The sequence below is a fragment of the Anas acuta genome, chromosome 3 (genome assembly GCF_963932015.1).
Source record: "Anas acuta chromosome 3, bAnaAcu1.1, whole genome shotgun sequence".
NCBI classification, from domain to species: domain Eukaryota; kingdom Metazoa; phylum Chordata; class Aves; order Anseriformes; family Anatidae; genus Anas; species Anas acuta.
The window spans coordinates 26681141-26708855 of NC_088981.1; the positions used below are offsets into that span (position 1 = coordinate 26681141).

Below are 27715 nucleotides of genomic sequence, written 5' to 3' on the forward strand. Positions count from 1 at the left end.
AATCTTCTCTTGCTATTTTTACCTGAGAATTTAACTAGTTTTGCCGTCTACCTTTCTTCCGAAGTATCACAAATTGCAGGCTAGTAGGCTTCCTGTGTGGCTCCTCTTGTTGTTCTACTGGCATGGATGAGGATGAGGACCTGAAACACAAAATGATGAGCATCCACATTTTTAGCATTGAAATGCAAAATTATCTTGGTGTTTCTACATGGACTTTAAATAAAGTTTTATTTATTTTACCTTTCCATTGAGTGCTGTATATGCCTGCAAATGCAACATGAAATTTTCAGGGACAGAAGAGTACCAGGATCATGCTTAACTTTAGAATACCTGACAACTCTGAGCATTACTGTTTTCTACTTCTTGTATGTAAGTATAACTATAGGTTTCACAACCTGTAGAGGTGATGAAATTTCACTGAACTTTCAGACATATATTTTTAATACTAAGAAGCAAATATTTTTTGGATTACTGATTTTTTTTAAATTAATTAAACTGAACGATTACTATAAATAAACTAGGTTATTATTTTTAATAACAGAACTAATTCTAATTTTAGTAATTAAAACTAGAAAGTGAAGAGTAAGGAGCTAACGAGTATGTTTGAAAAAGATCAGCGTTTCTACGTTGCATTGGATTTTAACGCAAGGGTTCTGTTTATTATAAGTTTGTTACCATAGAAGTATAAACTGAAAGGTAGCAATGATGAGTTAGTGTAATATGTTATATTAAATAAACTTGTCCTGTTAGTGCTGCATGCAAGGCTTTGTTTACATTACAGTAAGCTGTTTTCTGCTGCATTTACAATTCTGCTATACAAATAAATTAAGGGATCTCATGACAGTATGATTTACTTTTTCTCTGCAAACTGACAGACAATAACATTTTTAAGCATATTTGCTTGGAAGTGGTTACATCAAAGTTTCTGTTAGGGCACCATCAAACCTACTATCTAAGAAGGAAAGTAGATGAAGTCTTACCTTCTTTTTCCTATACTAAAAGTATGGGCAAATATTAAATACTGTATTTAGAATTCAGTGCTATTGCAAACAATACTGCATAACCTGTTTAAAATATATTCCTATCATACAGTAACAGATGAACATCCATGAAATTAAATAAAAGGAGTACAATCATACACGAAGCTTTGGCTGTCTGATCTTCTAGTTGTACAAATGTACTCTTTCATAAATCAGTGAGTTTATGCTTCAGCTTTGGTCAAGCTGAACAGGTAAAACTGGGTGGATGATTTGGCCTGTAATAGTGTTGTTATTGGTAGTGCGATCTAATAATCTGCGAGGGAAAAGCTGAGTCTGAATGTCTAGTTCCAGAAAAATTTGCAGGGCTGAAATTGGGGGTGGGGACAGGGAAGAAATCTTTCTGTTTAGATAAAGGTGAAAAGTTTGTCTGTACTCCAGATACAAAGGGTATAGAACATCAGTCCAGTCTGCTTTCATGTAGTATTTTCCTTAAGCGGTATACTTCAAACATGATACAGGTATAATGCTTTCCGTGACTATATGTTCCTTTTTCTTTAAAAAAACAAAACAACAACAACAACAACAAAAAAACAAACAACAACAATACACAACCAGAAAATGAAACCTGCAAGTGTAGTTTCATTTCATATAATGATAGAGCTGGAAGAATTTGAAATGCCTTGATTTAAGTATTTGAAGGTAAGTGCTTCCTCTTTCTTCCTTTTGTTTCACTAAAAACTGCTTGACAAAACACAGGATAGCCTTTAAAAGAAAAAGGCAAAACAAAACAAAAACTGTTTGTTCAATCTGATGCAGTTCCTGTGGGTTAGGGACTGTCACAGTAGGTCCTCGGATGTGGCAAGAGGGGTGCTTCTGCTGCACACAACTGACTCCTTTTCAGGGCAGGGCAAAGTCTCCCCTCATTGTGCTATCAGGTGTTCTGAGCCATGAAATTCAACACAAGCTGAAGTTACAAACTTTCTAAAGAAAACATTTCAGGATTTCTAGCTGTTTCTCTGGTAAATAATAGTAAGTTGCAAGTAATGCATCACTTTTTGTCTGCATAAGCTCCCTCACTTAGAGAAGATGGTATGCACAGAGTTTCTTCTACGTCATTAAGCATTCATACTTTTTTTTTTCAGTATACATAGGAACACAAAAGAAATGCCAGCTCTGTTCTGCTCAGTGGGTTGTGCTGTGGCACAGGTTACTTTCATGCTTAGCAGTTTTTGTCCTTCTCCACTGGATATGTTTCTTGGTCACAAGCTTTTATTTTGGATATCTGTAGTGCAATGCCATCAGTTTCAAGGTCCTGTGTGCCATTGGCTTCCTTCTCAAAGCATTTCTTCTACTGTTTCAAGTTTTGTTTAATGTTCGGAGAAGGTATCTAAGTGGGTGCCTCTAATGCCCATGGAAACTAAGTATCATTATCTGGGAAAATCTTGAGATATTACTCAGTCTTGAAGGATAAGGTTGGAGGCCAGACACTACCCTCATGCCGTCTAGCAGATCATTGTGAAAATGTTGTTCTTTATCTGCTTAGATTTTTCCTTCTCCAATTTTTCATATTTTTTTCCTGTTACCTTCCTGGAGTGGTGGGGTGGGGCTGGAGAATAAATTCTGTTTTGTAAACTATTTTTTTTTGAATTGGAAGCTGTGATTCTAAAGACTTATCCCACTTAATACTTAAATGCTGACAGTGTGGTGGTGGTGGCTTTTTTCTCCCCATAATAAGCCTCCTATAGCGTGCCAATAGAACAAAAACTTGCAAAGAACACTGGTAAATAAAAATAAGGAAATCTCACAGGAAAAGATATAAATTACTGATCTGATTTAAAAATTTCTAACCTAGCAGATCTGCTTTGTCTGAAAGCATGTTAGAAGATTGTTTTGATTACTGTAGCAATGTTATAGCAGTGTGAAGTGTTTTTCAAGAGAAAAACTTTCTAGTTTATATAAAGGCTCCTATTTAATTAAAAAGGGAATATTTAGCTGTGGTAATGTTTTCTCATTTGCTGTGTCGCTTTAATGGTAATTGTTAATATTATGCTGAAGATTTTTTGCATGAAACAAGTAATGTAAAATTCCTTGGATTAAGTATCAGATAAACAAGGCCTACCCCAAAAACAACAATAAAAATAAAGGCGGTCAACCAGCAACAGAAAAAATAAGCAATGATGTGAAATTGAGAAATAAGCTACTTTTCTGCTTTCTGAGCTGGGCGCAGCGATGATTTATCTGGTAAATTGCAAGTTACCCAAGTGGTGTTGCTGCTGGTTTGAAGTTTCATTAGAAAATACTATTATTTTTTCATTTCTGATTAAGGTGAGCTGAAATGATTTGTATATTGTCTGAAGCAGCTCTGTAGGTTGTAATTCAAACACAAATCATTACTATCTGTCGCCTCTTCATAGTTTTTCTGATAGCAGAAATCCTAACTGAAAACAAAACCTGAAATTTTATTGCTATTTGGCAAGAAGGTGATAATATTAGTGAACCATGTGGGAAGGCCTTCTGTGTTTATCAGGTAGTGCTTACAAAAAGCTCTGAATTTGACAAACACTATTATGACACAAATGTAATGTGCATTAAATCACAATGTACTCAAATAGACCATGATAAGACAGTTACAGTGCCTTAAAAGCATCAGTGAGGAGGATTTTGGAGTAGAAAACTTATAAAGAGTGATGTAGACAAGTTGGCTTTCTGGTTATAAGTGTGTCTTTCACAGTGTCTATGGACACTTGCAGGGCTGCAGGCAGGCCTGGCCATCCCCAAAAACCTTGGGAAGTGTCTTGCTTCCCTTAGGATATCTCAGGAAACACCAGGTACTTGAAATGGCTTTTAGATGGCCCATATTGATGGTCCTTTAGATGACCTTATTTAGTGGGCAACTAAACGTTGGAGTGGGCATCTCAAAGTAGGCTTTGCCTTAGCAGCTGGAAGTTTTTCATTACAGTGCAAAGCAAAAGTATCTTCCTTTTTCTTCTCCTTCAAGACCATTGCACAAGGACAAATTTGTTGTTAGTGTTTCTAAATGAATGTTAGTATGTATATATACATATATATATATGTATATTATATATATATTTATTTATTTGTATATAATATATATATATTTATATATATATTTATTTGTATATGATATATAAATATAATATACATATATATATGTATATTATATATATATAAAACATATATATGTTTTTTTTTCCCCATTTTATGAAATGAACGTGGATTACGGTTTGTCGTCAGTGTGGAAACACCAGGAAACTCTGACTTAGGGCATCTGTCTAGTTCAGAATTCCCCTTCCTTTCCTTTGATATCCGTACTTTCATTTGACATGAGTTCTGAAAAGTTTCTTCCTCTGTTTAGTTTAGCTTGTGATTTTTTTCCTTTTAAAAGAATGAAAAGGGGGAAAAATCATGATTTCCTCTCAGTTTATTATCACTATTAAACAATAAGTACTTGAAAAAAAAAACATCTCGTGGGATGACTTTAGAATATTTTCCTTTACCCAAATTGGGCATATTTCTGTATGGTTTCTTTTGCAATCAGAGTAAAATCAGTAAATTCTTCCATCGTCACGCTTATTCTTGTTGCTCTGACTTATCTGCAGTAGTTATACAGTTGCATCCCCAGTCGTGACCAGCTTCAGCCATCCTAGCCTGGGCAGGATCAATACAGATGAGGGCTCCCATTTTTATACTTCATGTTGTTTCTGTGTGGCTTAAAATTATACTGCCTGTTCTGTAGTGTTGCATACCATTCATTTCAAATTCATTTCCCCCAGGGCTCTTATTACTGTTGCTTTTCAGCTTCTCCCTGTACACTAAATTATGAGGACCCCGAGGTAAGAGAGGCCTGGTAGTGCTAGAAAACAAAAGATCAGGGAAGCAGTAGTCAGTCCTACCCAGGGAGCAAGAAAGGATTGTCTCTCTGGGGAGCTGTTAAAATCTCTAAGACACACGTGCATGGAGAGCAATTTTTTTTTCTTTTGCTGAAGTTTCTTTCACATAATAATCTCTTAATTGAAATATTTTTATTAAAAATAGTCTATTTCTGTAACATTACCTTTAAGCATTGCAAAAATTCTGCACATGTAAGTATTCCATTTAACTGATTAACTCTTTATTTCTTTCCTGGAAGAATGCCAAAAACAAATACTAGGAAATCAGATGATTCTGTTGTTGTTTTTGGTAAATATTAGTTAATGGAGTTTTCCAGTCCAAGCAGTACACATAAAAAATGCAATTAGATCTGTGTAACATACTGACATAGTAAATGTATTCTCAGTGTCCGGACAACTACCTATGAAAGATTTACGGAGTCTGTAGATAATGTTAATTTGAAGTGATATGATAAGGAATTTGCCAGGCCTTAATTTCACTATATGGAGAAAAAATGTGTGGTTGTGTGGGTTTTGGTAGGTTGGTTGCTTGTAATTTTTTGGAAGGGCTTGGGGGGTATTGCTTTATTATTATTTTAAAGCTTTTCAGAAAGTATACACGTTTATTTGCAATATTCTAAGATACAAAGAGATTTAGGTAATTTTCCAAATGATTGCTCACTATCTTCATTCTTCTAACTTTTCAGATCTTTTGCTAATGTAATTCTTGTGATTTTATCAATACCTAAATTAAAAGGTAGCACGGGTAATCTGTGTAAAGTAATACAGCTGTATATATCAGAATAATCAGAATTACAGAATGGTTTGGGTAGGAAGGGACCTTATGGATCACCTGGTTCCAACCTCCCTGCCATAGGCAGGGTTTCCACCCACCAGAGACCAGGTTGCCCAAAGCCCCATCCAGCCTGGCCTTGAGCACCCCCAGGGATGGGGCACCCACAGCTTCTCTGGGCAACCTGTTCCAGTGCCTCACCACCCTCTGAGTGAAGAATTTCCTCCTAATATATAATCTAAATCTCCCCTCTTTTAGTTTAAAAGCATTCCTCCTTGTCCTGTCCTTATCTGATTGAGCAAAAAGTCGCTTTCCATCTTTTTTTTTTTCACAATATCTGTAAAAGTATCCAAGGCAATGCATATCCAGAGATGATTTCAGTTTAATAATGTGCTTTTTCCCTGTGTTTATCCTTTGATTCAATGTTGCACTCAGTGGCAGGATGCTCTGTTGAGTTCTACTTTCTGCTCCTTTTCAGTTAACATTTTAGTTCCAGTTGGAAAATGTCCCTGCATGTGTGTTTATTTCTACAGAGCACTAGAAGCCCAGGATGTTCCTCTCTTGTGCAAAGAGCAGAAGTGGAAGATATAAGGTCTCAGGAAAGAGTGCATGATCTGAAGTGATTATTAGGTGGGGAGAAAGCAAAAATAACAGAAGATATGTTGGTTGAAAAAATTCCTTGATGGATACTGCAGAGGTTTTCAAACTTTATAATTGCTCCTGTGGTAGCAGCTCAGCCATAACAGCTTCTGTGTGCATTTGCTGCAGGGGGAGAAGGTGAGGGCAGCACTCTTGCCCTCCTGCTTGATGCTGGTGTCAGGGAAAGTCATTTTGTGAACTGTGTTTGGAGCACACAAAGATACCGGAGGAACAAATTTCCTCTTTGGCTTAAGCAGCCTTTTAGATGCTGTCATCGATCCCTGGCTGGACTGGTGATAAACTCTTGTTTCTCTTAACCCTGGCTTTGTTTGAATTATGCAGTGTATAAAAATACAGCTTGTTGGAAAAATAACAGTGAGCGTTAAAAGTGAACATGCATCCAAGAAACTTTTTAGAGGACTTGTTCCCCAAAGGATAATTTTTACCTATCACTGTACGTCTAGCCTTACAAGAAACTGTCGTCTTATCACCCAGAAGCTTTGTATATTGCCGCTTTCAACATCAGGCTAGACAGTTCACTTTTTTTTTTTTTTAATTGTTTTTAAAAGTCACCTTTCCCATTTCCTTCAACTGATCATGCACAACACTTCAGGAAGGTGCAGTGTGTGGGTGCGATCATCCACAAAGCACAAGGGGAATACATGTAACTGTGGGCAGCTGCACTGCTGGCGTCCTGCTCCCGCTGCCCTGGAGGCTGCTGCCCTGCTGTATTGCCTCATACTTTGTGTTATATCAGACTGAGGCATTTATCATAACACTTCTGATCTGACACAGCAACGTAAACTCCTATTATTTTCTTTATGTTCTGTTTTCTTGACATTTCCTAGAAAGTGAATGTAAGATTGCATGGAAGAAAGCTCTTTTGGTCCCATGACCCTTGTAAACAGGTAGCAGATGATAGGCTTTGAGATATGGGTGCAAGTCTAATCTTTCAACAAGAACAGCACCAATTAGCCTTCATCCAATGTTTCAGGCAGGACTGGAAAGCATTGCAGGGAAAAGTGCATTTCAGAGGCACGCGGGCTAGCGTGCGGCAGGGCAGTGCTCAGGAAGAAGTGTCTTCTGTTCATCCTTTTTGTTAAGTTCACTGATGCTTCTATGTAATGAATAACTAAATATGAAAGCTATGTAGTTCGTGTGTGTTTGCTTTTTTAATAAAGCAAAACCATCCAGTTTAGGGGAAGTCAAATTTGAAAATTATTGCTGAAAAAGTGATGTGAAATGACATTCACCTGAGCAGAACATTAAGGGAATTTTGTTGTATAGGTAACATATGTTATAAAGGTAGCAAAACAGGGAAACAAGTGTCTGGGTACTGCTTTTGATGATGCACTCAGCTGTTAGCCCAGCGATGAGGTTGGTCACGCTGGATGTAGACTCAGATTCCAGATCCTTTTCTGGCTGAGGACACTTGAATGCACAACTCTCTGCTCTGAAGAAAGCACTCTGTTAACCAGACTAGAAATAACTCGGAAATAAGGTCTGTTGTCCTGCTCTGTATACAAAATTAAACATTCTGTGGAGCAGGGACTGGAACCAGATGTCTTATTTCCCAAGGGACTAATCTAGCCACCAGGCTAGGGAGTTGCATGTTCTTATTACTCCTCCCTTCCTCCATTTACATTCGGTTTATACACGGGAGACAGTTCCAATTGGCCTGTAGCATTAGAAATTATCACACTGGCATATAATTTTTCACAGTGTATAATTGGACAGTCCCTAATTCAAATGCAAGAAGGAATGATTAGCCGAAAGTTAGATGTTTTGGTAGGTCAGGCACCAAAACCTGCATGGTTCATGGTACAGACAGTGTTATTTTTATTTGCTCTGTCTGAGGAATGTTTGTGCCCTCGGGGTTGCCTCAAGGAGCCAAAAGACATCCAGTTCCTGTCTGAACTTTTTTTTTTAAAAAAAAAAAAAAAGGAAAAAAAGAAGATGGTGTCCTCCTGCATTAGGAGGCATTGCCAGCAGGTGAAGGGAGGTGATCCTTCCTCTTTGCTTGGTACTGTTCTTCCTAGTACAAGAGAGACATGGACGTACTGGAGCACATATTTCATTTCAGTTTTCACCTGATGACTCTGGTCCTAGAGCACTGCTGAAGTAAGGAGCAGCATGTGCCAGTGTGGTCCACTCCCAGCACACAATCACTAGGAGATTGAAAATGGTGAAATGAAAATGTGGTTTGAAACTGGAAGCCTCTAATGACACTTTATCCTCAATCTACTTATCTTCCTAGCGCTGGGTGTCATTAGAGCTGCAATTATAAACAGGGTTTCAACAGAGGACACTGAATTGATTTTCATGAATATAGTCAAGGAAAGAAGGTTTTAATAGGCTGTCTTCAAAAATTTAAGTGTGAATTTGGAGGTATTCATGATCTAAAAAGATCTTACTAAAATTCTGAGCCTGCTTGTCACAGTGTCATGTTGGAAACCCAACTCTGCTTTGGAGGGGCTTTGGTACATTCAGGTCTCTCTGTTCTGAACTTCTGTGACTAACTTAAAATGTAGCTGGTATTGTTGGAACGTTATTTGATTTTGCATGGAAAATTGTACTATACGTGATATATCCACACATTAGCAGAAGTGGCTTGATCCCTCCAGCACTGCAGGTGTTGGATCTGTGTTCCTCACCAGGTGGGCTGGTGTGGTGGGCACACTGCAGCTCTGCAAGGTTTGGAGGCTGCTCTATGGCTCATGCTGCTTGTCCCATACATGGTCACCTCAGTTGTGCCACAGAATGCCTTGCAGGGTTGTGATGGACTGTGATAAGGCCCGGCTGGAGGCTAAGAGCAAGTGTTCTTACAGAGCTGGTTCAGCCTCCACCAGTCCCCTGCCCTGGATCACTGCCGGCCCCCGGGCACCTGAGTTTGAGCAGCCACGGAGCTGGGCTGCTGCCCAGGGGAAAGGCTCTGCAGCCTGCCCATGGAAGGCAAGCACTGGGCTTTGTATGGCACAGGGAGTCAGGTAAAGAAATCTTGTATTTCTGAGCACAGTTGGAAAGCTGTGTGTAAATATTAACTCCGTGTGATCAACAACCATATTTTGAAAATATGTCACTTTAGTCATTTGTACAAAATTGGAAATGTCATGCTGTGCAGTCTTTGGTTTTCTGGTACTCTAAAAATGTTCCAGTGCTTTCCTGTGTAACTGAACACTTATTTTTGCATTTCATGATCATAGTTTCCATTCCTATAGCAAAGATTCCTGATCTTCATGAAATGCAGAACAAGAACAGAGCAAAGTAGGGGTGGGGTCCCAGTCATTCATCATCTTCCAAGTTCCTTGTTTTAATGCATGTGTAAATGCACAGAGTTTATCAAACTGAATCTGCTGCAATTATTAGGCAAAATAGCAAATGTGAACTTAATGTCAGACCTTGCATATTCTAAAGTCGGTCATAAAGACATTGGAATTTGCAAAGCTGAGCAACCTTGTCATAAAGGCTGCATAAGAAAGTATGGGGGGTGGTTGGTTATTAGTTTATTGTGGTAAACTAATATAATAACCAAATAAATAACCAAAAGCTTGCAAGTTTGACTCAATCTGTTAGCTAATTGATTGGTAAATGAGAGCACATAGTGAATATCAGAGTGAGTAGTTGTCACCTTAATTTTTTTTATCACATTTAATACTAATTTGTGAAAAGCTCAAACATGCTACATGCCAAAGAACCAAGAGGTACTGGAAGGGAGGCTGCAGAATAGGATCAGTGGAGGAAAATAATACAAAACAACAACCTGATGTCTGTAGTATAACTGCGTAATCTTTGTGCTTATGGCTTTTCTTTTTACCTCCTTTCAATTAATCTTTTTTTTTCCTCGTTTCTGCTCCTTTGTTTATCTTGACTGAAGTAAAGCAATCATGTCATTTCAGTAGTCATCAACAAGCAGGCTGGGACAACATCTTTGCTGCTTATTTTCTTAGTGAAATGAAAGCTGCTTAGTACTTTCATTTCAGTCCTTTGTGCTGTGGTGTTTTTTTTTTTTTTAAATTCATTAATGATCAACCTAATGAAAAGGTTTTTTTTTTAAAGATTAACTGAGAAAGTGAAAGACTAAGTATTACATTATTGCATTACATAAAGCTCAGGAATGGTTGAAAGACATGCAAGCATATTTTGGAAAGAAAGGAAGCCCAGGTTCCAAGCTAACAAAAGTGTCTATTTTCTTCAGTGAATTTTGGGCTACTACTTAGATACAGAAGCTAGGTACCGAGAGATTCCTAAGCTTTTAAATATCAGAGTAAGCAACTTCAATTTCCAACAAAGATTTTTTTGTCAATCTTTGAAACTTCTATTAAACAAACAATAAAAAGGAGACATTCAAGGGTTGGAATATATTAGATAAATTAGTTTGTCTCAATACATATCGTAATTTTACTTTGTAGTACTAGAAAATGGTGGGCAACAGCAGTACAAGCAGCATAAGTCAAGAGCTTCTCTATCCCTATGTGATCTGTCCCTTTCAAGTTACAATAGATTGAACAAAATAAGTAAAACAACAAAATCTGAATTACTGAAGTTCCTCTTTGTAGATTAAGGGAATTGAAAGTGATAGCCCTGTTTGACATCAATTTGATGAGCCAGTGTTTTTGTTTCCAGCTAATTTAATTTCAGTGGTTGGAAATAGTTTACAACAATTCCATGTTTTTCTTGAGATTTTTTTCCTCTTTTGTTTATTTTCTTGCCTCTATGCTCTTGTAAGCTGTTTAAATATTTCCACTGAAAGTATTCGTGACTAACCATCCAGTTTCTTCACTTATTTTTAATTGATAACTTTCAACTTAGCTGGAAAGTTCAGATGCAAAAATGAAAACTTGTTTCAGGTATGACTAAATCAAGATAGTTTTTAGAATATATTCAAAGAAGGAACTATCTTGCAGTTCAATATAATGTTTGATGGCTTCTTGAGATTCATTTCAACTTCCTTGAAGTGCATTTTCCATAAGAGAATGTAGCTTAATATTTTAGTTAATTTTCAATGACAACTTTGAATGTATTTTTCAATTATGCTTAATAAATGGAAATGGAACATCTTTTTATCTGGACCATCAATGTATATTTATTACTTTAATCAAAAAAGTCAAGTGATTTAGAAGTTTCTAATGTCTTTTTGTCTTAAATTCTTTTCAACATGGAGAAATATTAACACATTACAAAAATATTAATAATGATTTATTCTGTAACCTTGTAAATAGTTGGAATGTCATTGCAAAGCTAATTTCCTTTCTAACAAACTTATTTTCTGGGTAAGCTGCTTTTAGCATGTTTCTTCTGTGATTTTAATCTTCCCTTAGCCAACTGGTAATACGTTAATTCTCCTTGAAGCTGTTCACACATGTTTTATTGTCCCTGAAGAGAAAAATCTATGCTAGAAATATCTATTGTTAGTAAATCTTGGTTTTGATGTATCCTGAAAAATACAGAAAATTAATGTCTGCAACTAGTTGGCCCTCCCAAGGGAGCGATTCTTGGACTTGCTTAACAAGCTTGCTCTCCAGCTGTTCCTTCTCAAACCTCTGCTGCTGTTTATCTCTCAGCAGGGCTGCTTGGACCGCTGGAAGGTGATGCTGGAAGTGATCATTGCACTGGTTAGGTTCACTGCTCATCTGAAAACAGGAAAGCCAGGCAGTAAGAAACTTAAATCTGCTTATTTTCTGCAGCAGGGGGCTTGTGGAGCTGCCTGTGGTACAGAGGCCACCCTGAGCCCCCTTAAATGTTTTGCTTCCCTTTCCCCTCCTGAAGTCCCTTTCAGTCTCTCCTTTGGCATTGTCTCTGAGCATCCAGATAATTTTTTAAGTGAGTAATTCTATTGGCTTTGGTAGGATAACTTGAATATGTAAAGCTAGACATACTCGAGTAGTTTATTGAATCAGGGACCAATTTTTTCATAATCTTCTCTTTATTTTTAATCTGAATGAGTGGGTCAGTCTCAGGAACCAGATGTCTTACTCTGAGCTCTGTACTTTGTCAGTTGTGATCAGCACATACTTTTTTCTTTTTTGTTACCAACATGTATTTGATGTTTTTTCCTCCAGTCCTCAGAAAAATAATGAGATTCTTACTGTGTTAACAGCTCTTTTTTAAAAGGTGTAATAAAACAGCCAAATGAACGGTAGTTGTTTGTTAGCTGTGTGGTTTTGGGAAGCAGCAAAATAATCTTCAAATTTCCTTTGAGTGAAAGACAGCTGATTCTGAAGCTCTTCTTTCTACATGCTTCTTGCATAGTGAGGTTATATTACAATAAGGCAAGATGTTTTCCTTGACTTTTCAATGTTGTGCATTGAACTGAGGCGCACTGAGGGCACACTGTGTTGTGCCCTGAACTCAGGGCATTACTGGGAAATGGCGTTGAGCTGGGGTAATTGTTGTTTAAAGATTTAAGAAACTCTTGTAAACTTAGAGAGTGGAAGGTTCTTAGTGTGCAAGTTTGCTTGGTCCACAAGATCTCTAAATTGTAGTTACAAGGAAGAGTCCTCTAAATGACATTATTTGCAGTTATATGCACATTTTACTTCCTTTCATACTTCAGAAATTTTCAGAAGCTTTAGTATTAGCTCGTTAGCATTCTGAGGAAGTATAAATGCATCCTGAAATAAGCAAATGTTTTCATTCATCTGGCATTACGCTTAGTCTGTCCAGTGTTAATAATCAGAATTTAACCAATATTTTAAAATTCGTCTTAATATTTGCAGTTTTTTGTATCAGAAAAGGTTGGTTAGGAACTCTTAATAATGAAGTAATTGACTAATGCTTACAACATGTGGTTCCAGTAGCACTGCTGTAGGAAGTTTCATAGCCACAATATTTGTTTAGAAAATTAAATGCTTTTTTTTTTTTTTTCCTCAAGAGACAACAAAAACTTATTAATCTTAAGTGGTAGAATAGCCAGTGGTCCAATTCTAGTCTTTAATATGTTTGTCACAACATCACTAGGATTTGTGATCTCCAAATAGGACTTGAGCTGCAACTTGGATTTGAGGTACAGAGGCCATGGCAAAAATTTAAAGATCAATACATTTGAAAAGAACTACTACCACATTTCAATTTTATAACGCGTTACTTTTTTTTTATCTTCAGTTGTTAAAACTGATAAAGACCTGGCTTTTATGTCTTAACTTGACAGAGCGAGTTTGAAAAGAAAGAACAAAGAAATGAAAATTTCTGCACGCCAGCTAGGACCAGTTGGAGGGTATCAGATGAACAATATTATTGAACTCAAGTTTGTAAGCAATTCAGTAACAGTTGTGATGATTTTTATATTGTTTGTTTCTTAATCAAGATACTGTGTTGTAGCATGTCTCAATAAAGCCAAGATTACTCTAGTGATATACTTAACCAAATTTATAGTCTGGCAAAAGTCCCAAAATCTCATATTGAGGAAAAATTAATTACATAAATTGCCATGACCACTTCTGTTTCATTTGGCAATGTTTGTCTATCATTGTCTGGAAGATTCATAACACCTGTAAGTTTTTGTTTACCCATTAACCTTGTTAAAATATTTGTACTGTTGCTTGCTTTCACCCTCCTGGAAATTTTGTTGAATTAGCAGGAAATCTGCATGGTAGAATATTTCTTGGCCAGACCTTGTATAATCTTTGAGAACTAGCAGCCTGAATTTGATGTAAAGTACGTGTAGCTGCTGTTTAACATTCTTTCTATATATGAGCATACTAAAACCCACATATTAAGTAAATATCACTTTGCTTTAAACTATATATTGGAAACTTCTGCCACTTACCTATTACCACTTGATAAAATAGTACTATTTCATTTAAAAAAAAAAAAAAGTTTTTCTTTCATGTTTTAAGGAGTGCTAGATCACATGTTGTCACTGAAGGACTGCTGCTTTAGGAAGACGTAGAAACCTGTCATTGGGAAAACTACTTCAATTCTAAATAATTTTTATTAAATTCAGTCCTTTCTAGTAGAAATAGTTTTATTCTTAGAATTGGACTTAAAAATGATTACATCCTCAAAAATATCCACAAGGTGTATCCTCTTTCACTTCTGCATGAAGGAACTGAGATATTAGATAACTTCACTTTCTAAATTTAATGTAATAATAACTCTGAATAGAAGATTTCACAAAGTTTCAGGAGCAATATATAATGGACAGTTTTATCCGTGTCTTTTGTTGACTCAAGCACACCGGCTTATCTTTATCTCTTTCCTTAGCTAAGTAAGTTTCCTTCTTAATTCTGTGGATGACTGAAAAATCTATTTTTCATGCAACTTTCTTACATTGATTCCTGCATGAGGCTTCTGATAAAAACAGCCAGAATTTTATCTGTATAACTAGATATCTACATTCCTTTTAAAAAGTATGTTATTCTAAGAGGTAGGCCAGCTGCTCAACATAATTTTCCATTTGCTGTTTTTGCAAAGCACCTCTGGGTGTTTCTTGAGCTTAAAATGTTCTCTCTGTCCTGCTCTTTTCTGTCATCTCTGTACCCGTTCAGGGGTTTCAATGGCCCTAATGATATTGATGCATCTTTCCATGTATATCTTCATTTTCATTTGTCAGGTTTGAATATTGCTCTTTGCTATATCAGTAATCCTTTCTTCATGCTTTCCCCTGTAATTTAGTATGTATTTCTCCTAGACTCCTCTTTTCTTTGTCTGTTTTAAGGTACTGTGGGCAATCAATAAATTACATTAAATGTCTTTTACAAAACTCTACCCATTTTGAGTGCCTGCCATTAGTTTACAAACTACTCTAAGATAGCATTGCCTATGTATAAACAATTCTTATTTGTATTTGCAATTCTAATAACCTTATCGTTGTCCTTTTAGTTACCGTTTGGGAGTTTTGCTGACATTGTAAATTCATATACCGAATCCCCTGTCCTTAAAATCTGCATTCAGCTCCTTTGTGAGACAGATGTGAAATAGTATTGGCAATCTTACTCCATTTTTTTCCTTGATTTTCTGTGCCATAATAAAGCATAATGCAGGATAATTGTCCCTTCCTGCTTCAGTTGGTTTGAATGTCAGGGATTCTGCAGGTCAAGGCTGAAGTACTTAAAAGCTTGCTCAGCGCATTGCTGAGCATTAGCACGTTTGAATTGTCTTAATGTATTCTTAAGATCATTGAAAGTAAAAATGAAACATTAGGCTAAACTCCTTTTTGTAAGGAGAAAGACTAGCACAAACGTGGGATGATTTGTGCTGGCTTATAAATACTGAGAAGCACGACAAACACTCATTTTCTTGACCTTTCCCTGGTTTCCACTATGTATTCATTCATCTTTTCGGCTGGGTCCTTAAACTATAATGTTAAACTTTTATAACTCTTTTTGGACATTATATGGCTGGTTAGTTATTGCATTGTTTTATGCTTGCTTATATTATTCAGGATTTATATAGTATGTATACAATACAGATGCTCTTAAAACATGAAATATAATACTTAACACATTAATCTACTAAATCTGCTTTGCAATGCAGTAGTCTTGTTTGAATGCCATTGTCTTGGGTAGCTATAAAATGGTTAGTCTGCACTGGTAATTCATTTATCTTTACAGCTTTATTATGCACTTGTATATAATGAACCAGCTAAGCGTGGTTTGTGTTATGTGAACTCATAAAGCAAAACAGATCTACCTTTTGTTTGTGGGTGAGTAATCCTGATGCTTTCTCTTTGTTAAACTGTACTTACAATATTATTCTCTAATGGTGTAAAGTATAATTATAGATTTCAGGAAATATTTAAGCCATTTGCAATTGTTAATGATGCAGAAATTGAAGTCCTGGCAGTGTTTATATGACAGAGACAAATATCTGCCAATTTGCAGAGGAAGAAAACAAAAAGCCAAGAGGGTAGATGGCATTTCTGAGGTCACTACTGTAAGAGTAGATGACTCCCACTCTCAAATATGCTGGTGAGCAGAGTGCTATAAGGGTGAAAAGTCTATAAACAGCCTGATAGTGAGAAGTACACCATGTTTTCCCAGTTAAAATACACGGACAGGAAATGACACCTGTGCAGAGGACAGAGACTTTTAAAAGTTTTTTTTGAAAGCTCCTCTGTTTTATCTCAGGCAGCAGCATCTAATGGAGGAGGTTTCTTCTTGCATGTATGTTCTCTTCAGCTTCTGTGTCCTGCTCTTTTTCACTTCATCCCACCTGGTTTACCCATCTCACTGATTGAGGCAACAGTTCTCTGCTTCTCATGCTGTTCCCCCTTCCTCCCCCCCCCCCCCCCCCCCCCCCCCCACACACACACACACAGCTTTTAAAATATAAATTTGGGATTTGTGGGGAGGGGAGGCTTTTTTTTTTTCCTCTAGTAAATTCCAGAGACTGCCTGTGCATTTCAGAAGTTTCAATACCTGAAAAGTAAAAGGCTGCTTTATTTTCTTTTGTGATTTAAATTAACAAAGATTTTTGTTACCGTTAATCCTAAATTATACTTCTGTTACTCCAAATAGGTGTATTTGTATCACTAAATAGAAATGAAACCATTTTATCCACACTGAAGTCTACTCAGTGATGAATATCTTCTCTGACAAGGTTCAGGTGTCATCAAATGATTTCAGTGGCTGACTGCAGGGGATTATGAGTGTTATGGTCATTATTAAAGTCTTACTCAAAATGGGCAGTGTTGAATGGCTTTCTGGTCATAAAGTTTATATTCTTGATATTTTCTGTTATCACTAAATGAGATATTTGAAAGCGTCCATGCCATGACTGGCAACCTTAGCCTTTTGTTATCAAGGTTTTCAATGGTTTATTTCCTCACTGATTTTGCTTTTAATCAAAAAGAAAAATATTCATTGTAGTGAGAAGTCAAGTTGGCAGCTATGAATGTTGTTTTAACTTACTGTTTTTAAGAACAAGTAAGGGGTGACCTGTGAATAAGTAACCCTTTTCCTTTATTTATAATAAAAGGAGTTTTACAGTCAGTCACAGAAGCATGGGGCATATTTTATGATAGACCTGATTAGAAAACAGCTGACAGACACAGTCCATATTTTAAATGTGTGTTGATTTCTCTGATGTTAAGCAAAGAAGCGAAGCCTGCTGTGTGCCATACAGCCGACCCCTCTCCTCTCCCCACCTGCAGCCGAGCCTGTGTCTCCTTAAGACAACCACTGATATTTTAGGCGTTTATAAAGCTAATGTGAATAACTGTCTTTTGGTTACAAAAAAAGCAACAGAAAAGGAAGGATGTGTTAAGAAAATTGCCGCAGATGAAGTAATTGTCGTCTTTTTATAAAATAATTCTGTAACTTGGGCTCGGTTCCTTCCTCTGCTTGAAAGGTATTTCCTCCCTGGGACAGCGCGGTGACTGCTGGGCTACAGGGAATTTAGGTGTTTTTAATGGCTGATTGCAGTTGGCAGTCCTCTCCATTTCAGTGGATCCCGCTGTTCCCATTATTTCTTTGCAAAGGGGAGGAAATAAAAAGATTTTCTTGGGGTAGGCAGGCAGGGGGAGCCTGCCCAGAGGCGTTGGGGCAGGTGTCTCTCATGTCTCAGGATGGTGAGGAGAGCCAGGATGCTGGCAGGGAGAGTTATTAAATATATTTTATTTTCTTTTCCCCAGTCAAAGGACTTATTGCCTCTAATTCCAGCCTGGTCTGGGTACCAGTGGGGCTGGCACTGTGTCCCTGTGTCTACCATCAGCCGGGTTTGGTGGTGTTAGGAAACCCCACTCAGTTAGAGGCCCAAGTTGGAAGAAGGAGAAATTTTTGAGTCAGCCTTGTGCGTGGAGCAAGGTGGGGCTGCCTCACACTCCAGTGAGACAGGATAGGTGTCAGTGCAGGGGCTAAATACTTTTTTTTTTTTTTTTTTTTTTGAGAACCAAAGAGTCCATCTCTACTTACATGCCATAAGCCACATAGGCTAATTCAACTTGTATTCAGAGTTGAGGGAAATCATCCCTTGTTGGGCAGATACCCTAATAATAATAATAATAATAACAACTATTTTTATTAGGGTAGCATTTTAAATAAATGATTACACACTATGAGTTCAAACCTGCAGTTTGAGAGTTGTGGTGGCAACATCAGTGCGGCAGATGATGCCTAGAAACAAAGCACCAAGTGACTAAAGGCAAATTGTCAGAAACTTAAAAAATCTCAGGGGGAGGAAAAAAGAAAAGGAAGCATACTATTTAGACTACAATAATAAAAATCTGGACTGCAGTGTGTGGATACATTCCTTCAGACAGCTGGAGCGGACACAATTTTTTTTTGTTCCTAAAGAGGTACCACAGCCAAAAATAAGAATGGTATCTTCTTTTCTCCAGGAAAATAGAAAAACATTTTTTTTTTCTTGGTCATATTGTTATTATCATTATTAGCTATCAAAACTATATTTTAACATAGAAACAAAGCCACAGAGCATACAATTTCTATGTGCAGTGCCAGGAATGACTGCATCATCGTTAAGAATTACCACCAGTAGGAGGTGCGTGTGATAATCCAGTGTGGATTTACATGTGTGAATCTGTGCCATTTTGTAAGCATCCCTGCTATGTGAAGCCAGGCATAGATATGACAATGCATCTGTCCATTTGTGGGTATTACTGTGCTGCGTAGAAAATGTGAAAATGAAGTTGAGTCAGAAGTATTATGTAGAATAGAAGTATTATGTAGAACAGTAGAAACTGTCTGTGAGCTTAAGTCTGAATGTAGACACATTAATCATGTGCAGTTTGTTATTCTATGCACAGCATATATGAAGAGACTGGGCTTAAAGTTATGTTTCACCTGCATTGTCTGAAATAACATCTTTATCAAGGGACTTGTTTCAGAAAATAATAATTCTTAGATGTGCTTCAAATGGGAGCTGGTTGCTCGTTGTCGTTCTCTGGAAGCACAAAAGGAACAGGAAGCTGAACATGGTGCTTATTGAGGTGTTGATATACATTTTCCCTCAAAATTTAAAAAAATTAGCTATAGAACATTGAGGTATTCTTGACTTTTGAGATAGAGTGTCCGTCAAATATAAAAATAACAATTGTTTTTTTCACCCACAACAATAAACAAATTGAATACTAAGTATTAAAAAATACTTCAGCTCTCAATTAGATTCTTAGCAGCTACTGTAAACATCCTCTTTGACTTCCACATTTTTTTCTTCTCAAATGTGTGAAGTTTCCTTTTTTAGGAAGCCTGAGGATGGCTACCCAAGCACCATTCATATGTTTATCCCTCTGAACTTTTTCTACAGTGTTGTGTCTAAAAACGTGTTGAATACAGGCTTGGTTTTGTTTAAAACAAACAAAAAAAAAGTTCTGGAGGAATCACAGGTGATCTAGAATCCTTCGTTTGAGGGATGTAACAGCACACAGGGAATCTGGTGTCAGGTGGTACCCACGTTTGCATCTGGCTCTACTCTTCTGAACATCCTTAGCAGTGACCTGAGGCTGGCATGTTCCTTGGGCCTGGCACTTCTGCCTCACCAACAATCAGAATCTCCTTGGCAATTGGAATTTTATTCACGAAATGGATGTATGTGTGAGGAGAGATGTGGATCAGCACATGGTATGCTCTGTGAAACATGTGATGCTCAGTCTTACTATGCATTGCTTCATTTCCAAAGGGTTTATCTTTCAAATATGTTTTAACAGCATTTTTTCCTGAGTCAATTATATTTATTTCCAAACTTGACTAAATTATCCATTTTTTTCAAATGGTAGTCAACTATGCTTAGGTTTTGCTGTCTTTCTTGTACGAGTTACTTTTATTTTCACTTTTCTTCACATGTCAAAAAATGTCTCTGGGTGAGATGGTTTTCAAAGTCAGTTTTGTGCTCTGGCTTCAAATTCTCGCTTAAGGCTCTCTGCTTTTGGTTTAGCATGTTGCCCCTGTTTTGAACAAGCAAGGGCTTGTCATTGCAGTTTGCTATTGCACCCATGTCAGTTGTGAAGTTGTGGACTGTCAGAAAGAAAACTTGTGAGAAGTGACACTATTTGCAGAGGGAGAAGTTGGGCGAGCCCTGTCCCATCCCCACTTCGGGGGGCCGCATTCTGCTGCCCCGTCGGTGCCTGTGATGGGCTGGCTGTTGGGGACAGCCTGAGGTCAGCTGCCCTGTTTTGTACTGTGGAGAGGTGGACAGGAGCTGGTGGCCTGGCAGCATTTTCTTCCTTGGTAGTTTCCTTCCAGATATCAAAGCTTTCTGTGCCAGCACCTGCAGAATTTAGTCGCTGGCCCTCTCCTGTGGAGCACAAACATGCAAACGTGAATCCTGAACTAGCACTTCTGCCTCTGCCTATAAGTAGTCTTCTGTGTTTCCAAGTTAAACTTTTTTTTTTTGCTCATCTCTGTATGTCAGTTCACAACGCTGCATGCTTCTGCGTGGTAAAGCAGGGAACATCCCTGCCACTGTTATTGCATTCAGAGGATTTCATTTGTATGTGATGCTTGATGAATTTAATTTCCTAGAGAACTTTCTTTTCAAATATGATTTGAAAACACATTTCTTCTTCGCCTTTCATCTTAATACATCTTCCTTGCTTTGATTAATTATTTAACTATAATTGTATTATTTAACACCTGAGATCATGCTAGACTACAATTTATGAGAAGCCAAGCATATAGACTTGTACACTATTTAAAGCTGGCTATAAATTTTCTAAAAGCAGACAAACAGAGAATGTCATTTGAGAGTGGAAATTGGTTGAGCCTAAACATTTTGTTTGAAATACTTGGGCTGAGAGAACAGAGAATTTTGGTGAGAACCCAGCAGCATCAGGAGCTGTGGCTTTCTTCAGACAGACAAAAGCAAAATTTGAGGGGAAAAAGAAAAAATACAAAAAAAGAAAAATACATACATCTATCTATATCTATAGATACATACATCTATCTATCTATATAGATAGATAGATATTTATGATATAATTTTGTTATTGAATAGTCCATAATGGAGAGAGAAAGAAATCACCATTGCTAGCACACTGCTCCAGGCTTCTCAGAAATACCGTAAGACCAGTGAGAAATCCAATCACAGTTCTGATTCCACAGAACTGTGTCTTTCACAGGAGATAGCTCAGATGGCTGGAAAAGTCTAATTTTGTGTATGCAAAGCAACTCGCACGTGAAACAGAAGCACCGAGCAAATGCCGTTAAATAAAGATTAGTAGTTGGCATTGAGCCCATACTCCTCAAAGCGCTATTTGTCTGATCCCTTTGGGACTGATGGCGAGTACCATCCTCAGGCTGTGGCAAAATATCTGTTTAGTCCTTTGATACTCAAGCCACAGCAAGGTCTCTAGTAGGAGTTAGAGCTGAATTTTATATTTAGGGTTTCTGTACATTGGTATGTGTTCATTCAGTGGGTCTCTTCCTTCTGGATAGTTCCAGCAAATAAGTGTTTTTATATTTATCAGGGATATCATTTGCTTTTATTTGTCCCCTAAGCATCAAGAGTAAAGAAAAAGAAAAAAAAAAAAAATGGAAATACCTGCTTAGAATATATTTGTAGGAAGAAAGAGCTGACTTCTTCAATGGCAAGCAATAACAACACCACTATTAGTCGTCCTCATCCCTGAGAGAGAAGTCGTGTGCAGCACTCCTGGTACATCTGTATGCACAGTGTTCTGCTATGAGAAAATAATTGAGTTAACCGTGAATAAGCAGTGTAGCCCTGTCAGATTTGTGCTCTGCTCAGGTTAAATGCCTCTTCTCAGCAGTGCTAATTAGAGTGTTGCACTAATATTAACTAAACTGTCTTCTTCACATTACTGACCTGACACTTTTGATTCAATTTCAGTGAGCTTGGGCCTTGGGCCTGCACAGTTCAGGATAATTTCCAGTTCCATTCTGTGAGAAATAATTCAAGATTAGTAAAAACATTCAAAATTATGTTCTGTGTTTTTTTTAAATATCATTAGAAAGTAATTGCATTAACGATTGTATGCCCAAATACATCTGTGGATTTTTGACATTTGCAATAGCATTGTTTGCCTGAAAGTAAAACAAAGAACCAAACAACCCACCCATTAGTAGCTCTACCTTTCCTAGTTTGTGTATGTGCATTTGCTATCTACTTCAAATCCTGCATCAAAAGGCATCTTTCTGATTTTCTTAACATCAGTCTGAAAGGCAGCTGAGGGGCTGTCAGTCAAATGAGATTTCCTCATCTGAAGGAGGAGAGTTATGATTACCAAGGGAAATTCAATTAAATCTTATAGGCAAAGTGTGAATATATATTTGGCTGGATAAAGCTACTGAACTTTTTATGGTGTTATATGGGATTTTAAATATATTTTATATGCAATATATATTAATATAATAATGCTTTTATACAGAATATATTTATATAAGGAATTTTCATTGTGTTAATCCTGGATTTGTAATCTAGAACCTGAGCCAAGAGACCAAAGGATAAACTATCATCCCCAAGAAGATCCACAACCCTGAGAACATAACTTACATTTTATGTGAATTTGAGCCACCTTCCTTAGAAGGTGGATTAAAAAGATTAAAAAGATGAGTTTGTTGTTGTTGTTTTTTGAAGTTCTGGGTTCATTGCAATGTGTTAGTAACTTCTTATGGCTGTAAATATTTCTGTACATATGCAAAGTCCAAATAATCTTTCAAAATTCTTTTTTAATAATTTTGCTTTAATCAGATTTGCCTTCTAGCCATAACTTCAGATAAGGAACCCATGTTCCCTCACATTTACATTTCATTTTAGCACTGAACATGTGGAAAAGTCACTAGACAGTTCCAGCTGGCAGGATTTGATGTCATGGTGCAGCTGAAGAAGAGGGCTTATCTACCTGGTAATCTGCTGTTCAGGTGCTGGAAAAGTTTTCTACTCAACGAAGCCCTGTGCAGATGCCTACACACTGTGTGATGGTGCCATACGGTGGCATTTACACGTGGCAGTGAGCAGCATATCACCTAGCTGGACCTTGACAGAAGCAGCATAAGCTGGCTGATAGTTACTCAGCAATATGTTGGCTTGCGCCGTCGCTTTCAGGTGCCCCAGTAGCTTTTAAGTGCTGTCAGGCTGTGGGGCCTGAGACAGCTGTCTCTCCCTGCTTTCCACATGCAAAAGTTCCTTCTCTCTTTGTGGATGAAGCTGCTCAGGGACTGTTTCTCCAGAGGAACAGAGGAAATCTGCTGATCCTTCATGTTATTGGCATTGTGGTGGGCAAAGGAAACCCTCCAATTGTGAAGCAAAGTGTTACTTACGTAAACTGGGGATATTAGGAAAAGATGTTTCAAGTCTTTTCGATGTACCAAGAAGTGAGCAAGAGTTGTGTATTCTAGGTTGACAGCAACTAGAAGGAGAAAATAAAAAAAAGAAAAATAAAATAATATTCCTAAAAGTAGTATAGAGGTTTGATATTCACACTCTCTCATACCAAAGAATCTTTCATCCTAAAGATTGTCTTAGCACAGGAGTTATCAATGTTTCTCTAAGTATGGAGTTACCCAATAATACTACTTCGTATTTATTGTCTGGGAAAGTATACAGTGAAGACCCTAATGGCTTAAGCCAGGCCCTGAAAAAGACTGCAGATCGTAAGTCTGTCTTTTCAAATGCTGTATTAAGGGCATGTTAATTTATAGCACATAGCACTATCTAAAGGTTCTGCTCATAAATGCAAGTCTTTATTATGGCTTCAGTAGCTTCATCATTTTAGACACCAGCTTTTGCCTTTCTTTGATGGAGCCAGATAACTTGAATTATACCATTAGCAGGAGAAGATGTTTTTATGCCAAAACCTCCTGCCAATCAACGTCTCATATATCAACCTTCTACTACTTTACTGCTGTTCTGCGTGCCATTTCTGTATGCATTTCTGCTGAGTCCCTTTAGCTTTCTACTTTCATAATGGCTTACCACTTAATTAAACTAGCTGGCTGAGTATAAACAGGACCATTAATGATGGATAGCATCTTTATGTAAAGTAAAAATATCTTTATCATAACTCATTAAAGCAGATACTTAAGTTCATGTTAGGTGTAGGGGGAATTTGGGTGGGAAGGGCTTTGGAAACTGGGCTGTTTTACAGGATGGAAAGAAATTTTTGTTTCTCTTTAAATAAGAACTGTTCTCCTAAAGATTACCATTTTGGGCAGTTCGTGGAATTTTTATAATGAAGCTCTTTTGGAGAGGGAGAGGAAAATTCTTGAAATATTTCTTTTATTGAAGATGCATGTTTATATTATTAAAAGGTCCAAGGCCACCAAAATACCCATCTTAATCAGGACAAAGTGTTCGAAATCAGTGTCGTTATTGCCCAGTGGATGTACCTCAGCAAGTTTCATCTTCCAAAGGTCAGTTCAAGTAAAATTTAGCTTTAGTATTGTCTTTGTTATGTGGAGCTTTCCTTGATCGGTAGTACAATGAGGGCTGGAGCAGTGCGGGAATGCCACTTTGAAATAAAATTCCCTTGGGTACTTGTGAGATAGAAGATTGTTTTTTGCTGTAAACAGCTGACTTAAAAATTATGGTGACACTCATTTCATCTAGCCTTAGGTCATTACTGATCTGACTTAATTTTAAAACTGAATTTAGTAGATAATACAATATTTTGTAGTTGATCTCTAAAGGTTTCCAATAACAAAAAGAGTTTTCTTTTTGTATATATGGCAATTGACATTTATTAAAGGGAAAACCGTCAGAGAACAGTTCTCTTGTGGAATGTTCTTCAGTTACTGAGGTATGGTGGATAGCAGGGTCTGTCCCTGTTATGTGCCCACCCAAGGGAGAAGTCAATTCCCAAGGATCATCAGATGGTGGTGGAATCGTTCTAATGAAAAGGGGAAAAAGGGGAAAATACTACTTGCAATGTTTCTATCAATTAGCTCAAAGCAGTACTTTCTTATTCCTACGTAACTACTTCTAAGAGGCTCTTGTGTGTTTAAAATAACATTTATTTTCAAAAGAATGTTAAGTATTAGACTTTGTTAACTCATGGTGTATTTTCCATATCCTTGCTATTGTAAACTACTGTGGTAATACTGCTTAGTGTTTAGTCTTTGTTCGGCTTAATATAACTACTTTGAAAAGCTGGATAATTGAGTCCTTTCTTCCAAATTGTAGTTCAACAAAGATGGATCATAAATCTTAACATGTTCTGAAACAATAGAAGGACTGTAATTGTTCATGTTCTGCGAATAATGTTTTCTGTGAATCATGTATTGACTCAAACCCATTCCCTATGCAATTTAAACCATTAAGTTTCTAGAAGACCTGTACACTGAAAGATGGCAGTCCTTCGGTTATTAGAGGAGACACAAGGCCATTGAATCACAAATATGAAAATTGTAAAGATATACAGAAGAGTGCTTTGCTCTGATGAATAAACTGTCAAGATGAGCACTAATTGTGGTGTTATCAGTTTCATGAAACAGCAATTAGAGCAGGTTGACAAAGCTAAGAGGACACAAAGTTAGGAAAAAAGCAAGTTCAAAGGATGAGGCAAACTCATCCACACTTGACTTTGATGTTTGATACCTTTCCCCATGGGAGTGCTCAAAACCTTGGGACTGCCTTGCTTGAGCCTCACTCCTTGCAGCTCTTTTTTTTTTTTTTTTTCCCCTCAAGGAACATTTTGGCTCTGCAAGATAAGATGGCTTACAATTATTGCTTATTTTTTTAAAACTTAGTAACTAGCATTGCTGAGAATCAAGACATCTCTAAGGACCCACGCTATCTTAAAAAATTTTGCTACTTAGTTGGATTGATAAATAGCATCTTATAGATGCTACTCTTCATTGACAGTAAGTAGATTCCGTGTTTGTAATTCTAAACTGATAAAATCTAGTAACATGTGAAAAGCTAAAAACTGACCCAAACCAGGTTTTGTATTTGAGTTCCTATGGTTTTGGTTTGAATAAAATAAAAACTGAATTGCTAAAGACTCTTGGATATCATTTCTGACATTAACTTATCTACTTTTAGTCTCATGCTGTGTGCTGCTCCACGGAAGCAGTCACGTGGCAGGATTTGTGGCATGACATCTTCAGTTTTTCTTCTCAGTCTTCTCAGAGAAATTTCTGTCTTCTCAGAAGGCAGTGAACACAGAGCCAGGCATCTAGTTCCTCTTTAAATATAACTAAAAGAAAAAGATGAAGCTAATTTGATTTTATGTAAATCATTTTCTTTAAAGAACAAAAGAACATCTATTATTTCTTACATGGCTTTAGCGTTTGTCTTTTAATGAAAAAATCATTTTGTTATGCTTCAGTATGTCAGTACTTTTTATCCGTCGGAGGCTGCATATACATGAGTGTTTGTTTCTGATCAGTGATGTAGTTTAATGCAAATTCCCTACTGGTCCCTACTTAGTGCCTGCCTAGTGCTTGGTGGTTCAGTACCTGGTTTTGTCAAGCATGAGCTGGCTTCTTCACACTGGGAAATAAACCGGAATGAAACCCCTTTTTAGAAGTGCACCCATGCAGTTTATCCTGCTCTCTTTCCTACATTAGGGTACTTACATGATTTGGATTATACAATTAAGGCTTGAAATCTTAAATTTGGTTTATCATAATTTTCAAAGTAGGTAAAACAGAAAACATAGTGAATTCTGCTTCATAGTTTTCTTTTTCAGCTTTGGTAATTTGTTCTTAAATTCATATTTAATTGCTTTTCTCCTGTTAGAGAATCTTATCTCTTAATTCTTACTGCATTGTCCTAGCTTTGAGGTTTTTCCTCTATATGGAAAACAGCTCTAAAGTAAATAAAGCTTTTTTTTTCTCTTTTAAATTCACAATGGTATAGGCAAGTATTTATAAATAAAAATTACACATATAATAAATGGGTTGTTTATATTCTCTTTAGGAAAGTTAAAATTTATTTCTGCCTGTGTATATTGAAAATTGGAAAATGGAATTTGTTTTCAAATTATACTGGTTCCCACAACATACATGTTTAGCTTTTTTTGTGTTTGATTAGCATACATAATTAGCATGTGTTTGATTAGCATATGTAACTTGAAAATTAATTGGTAGGCTGACTGTACAAGTAAAACCATAACATGGTCATAAATAAGTCCTTAAGAAGATAGAGCAAGCATCTTTCTTCCTGTTTAATTTATGAAAGTAATTGAAATATGCTGCAGTATTATCCTCAGCACATATTATATCTAATGGACAATTAATTTAAGCTTATTTAAGAAAGTGCAGGGAAGGAGCAGAAGGGATGGGCCACCGTTATGAGAGGATGTGAATGTCAAGTGTGGTGGATCAGAAATGAATCAGCAACTTGCTGTTTCAAGGCAGGAGTGTGATGTGATGTACCGCTTTCAGATGCCTGGAGCTGGCACATGTTAACAACATTGTCAAGGTCTCTTCCTAGTGCTGGTTGAAAACCAAAGAGAGATTGCTTTTAGGAAAGCACTTTCAGAATTGGGGTTTTCTTCCAATGAAGGAAGAAATGAAGTCTTGACAAAGACAAGATGGATGCACTTTTTCCTTCCT

The 27715-nt window shown here is 37.0% G+C and overlaps 1 protein-coding gene across 28 annotated transcripts in view; it reads left to right on the forward strand.

Annotated features, from left to right (window-relative positions):
* Window positions 1-27715, forward strand: part of CHRM3 (cholinergic receptor muscarinic 3) — a 285519-nt gene that overhangs the window by 34127 nt on the left and 223677 nt on the right. For 5 of the 28 annotated variants that reach the window (XR_011094652.1, XR_011094651.1, XR_011094653.1 and 2 more), the window contains exon 2: window positions 24467-24568. The exons of the other annotated variants lie outside the window; for them this stretch is intronic. The gene's annotated coding sequence lies outside the window, so the exon portion shown is untranslated. The remainder of the gene's footprint in view (window positions 1-24466; window positions 24569-27715) is intronic. 28 annotated transcript variants of the gene reach the window in all.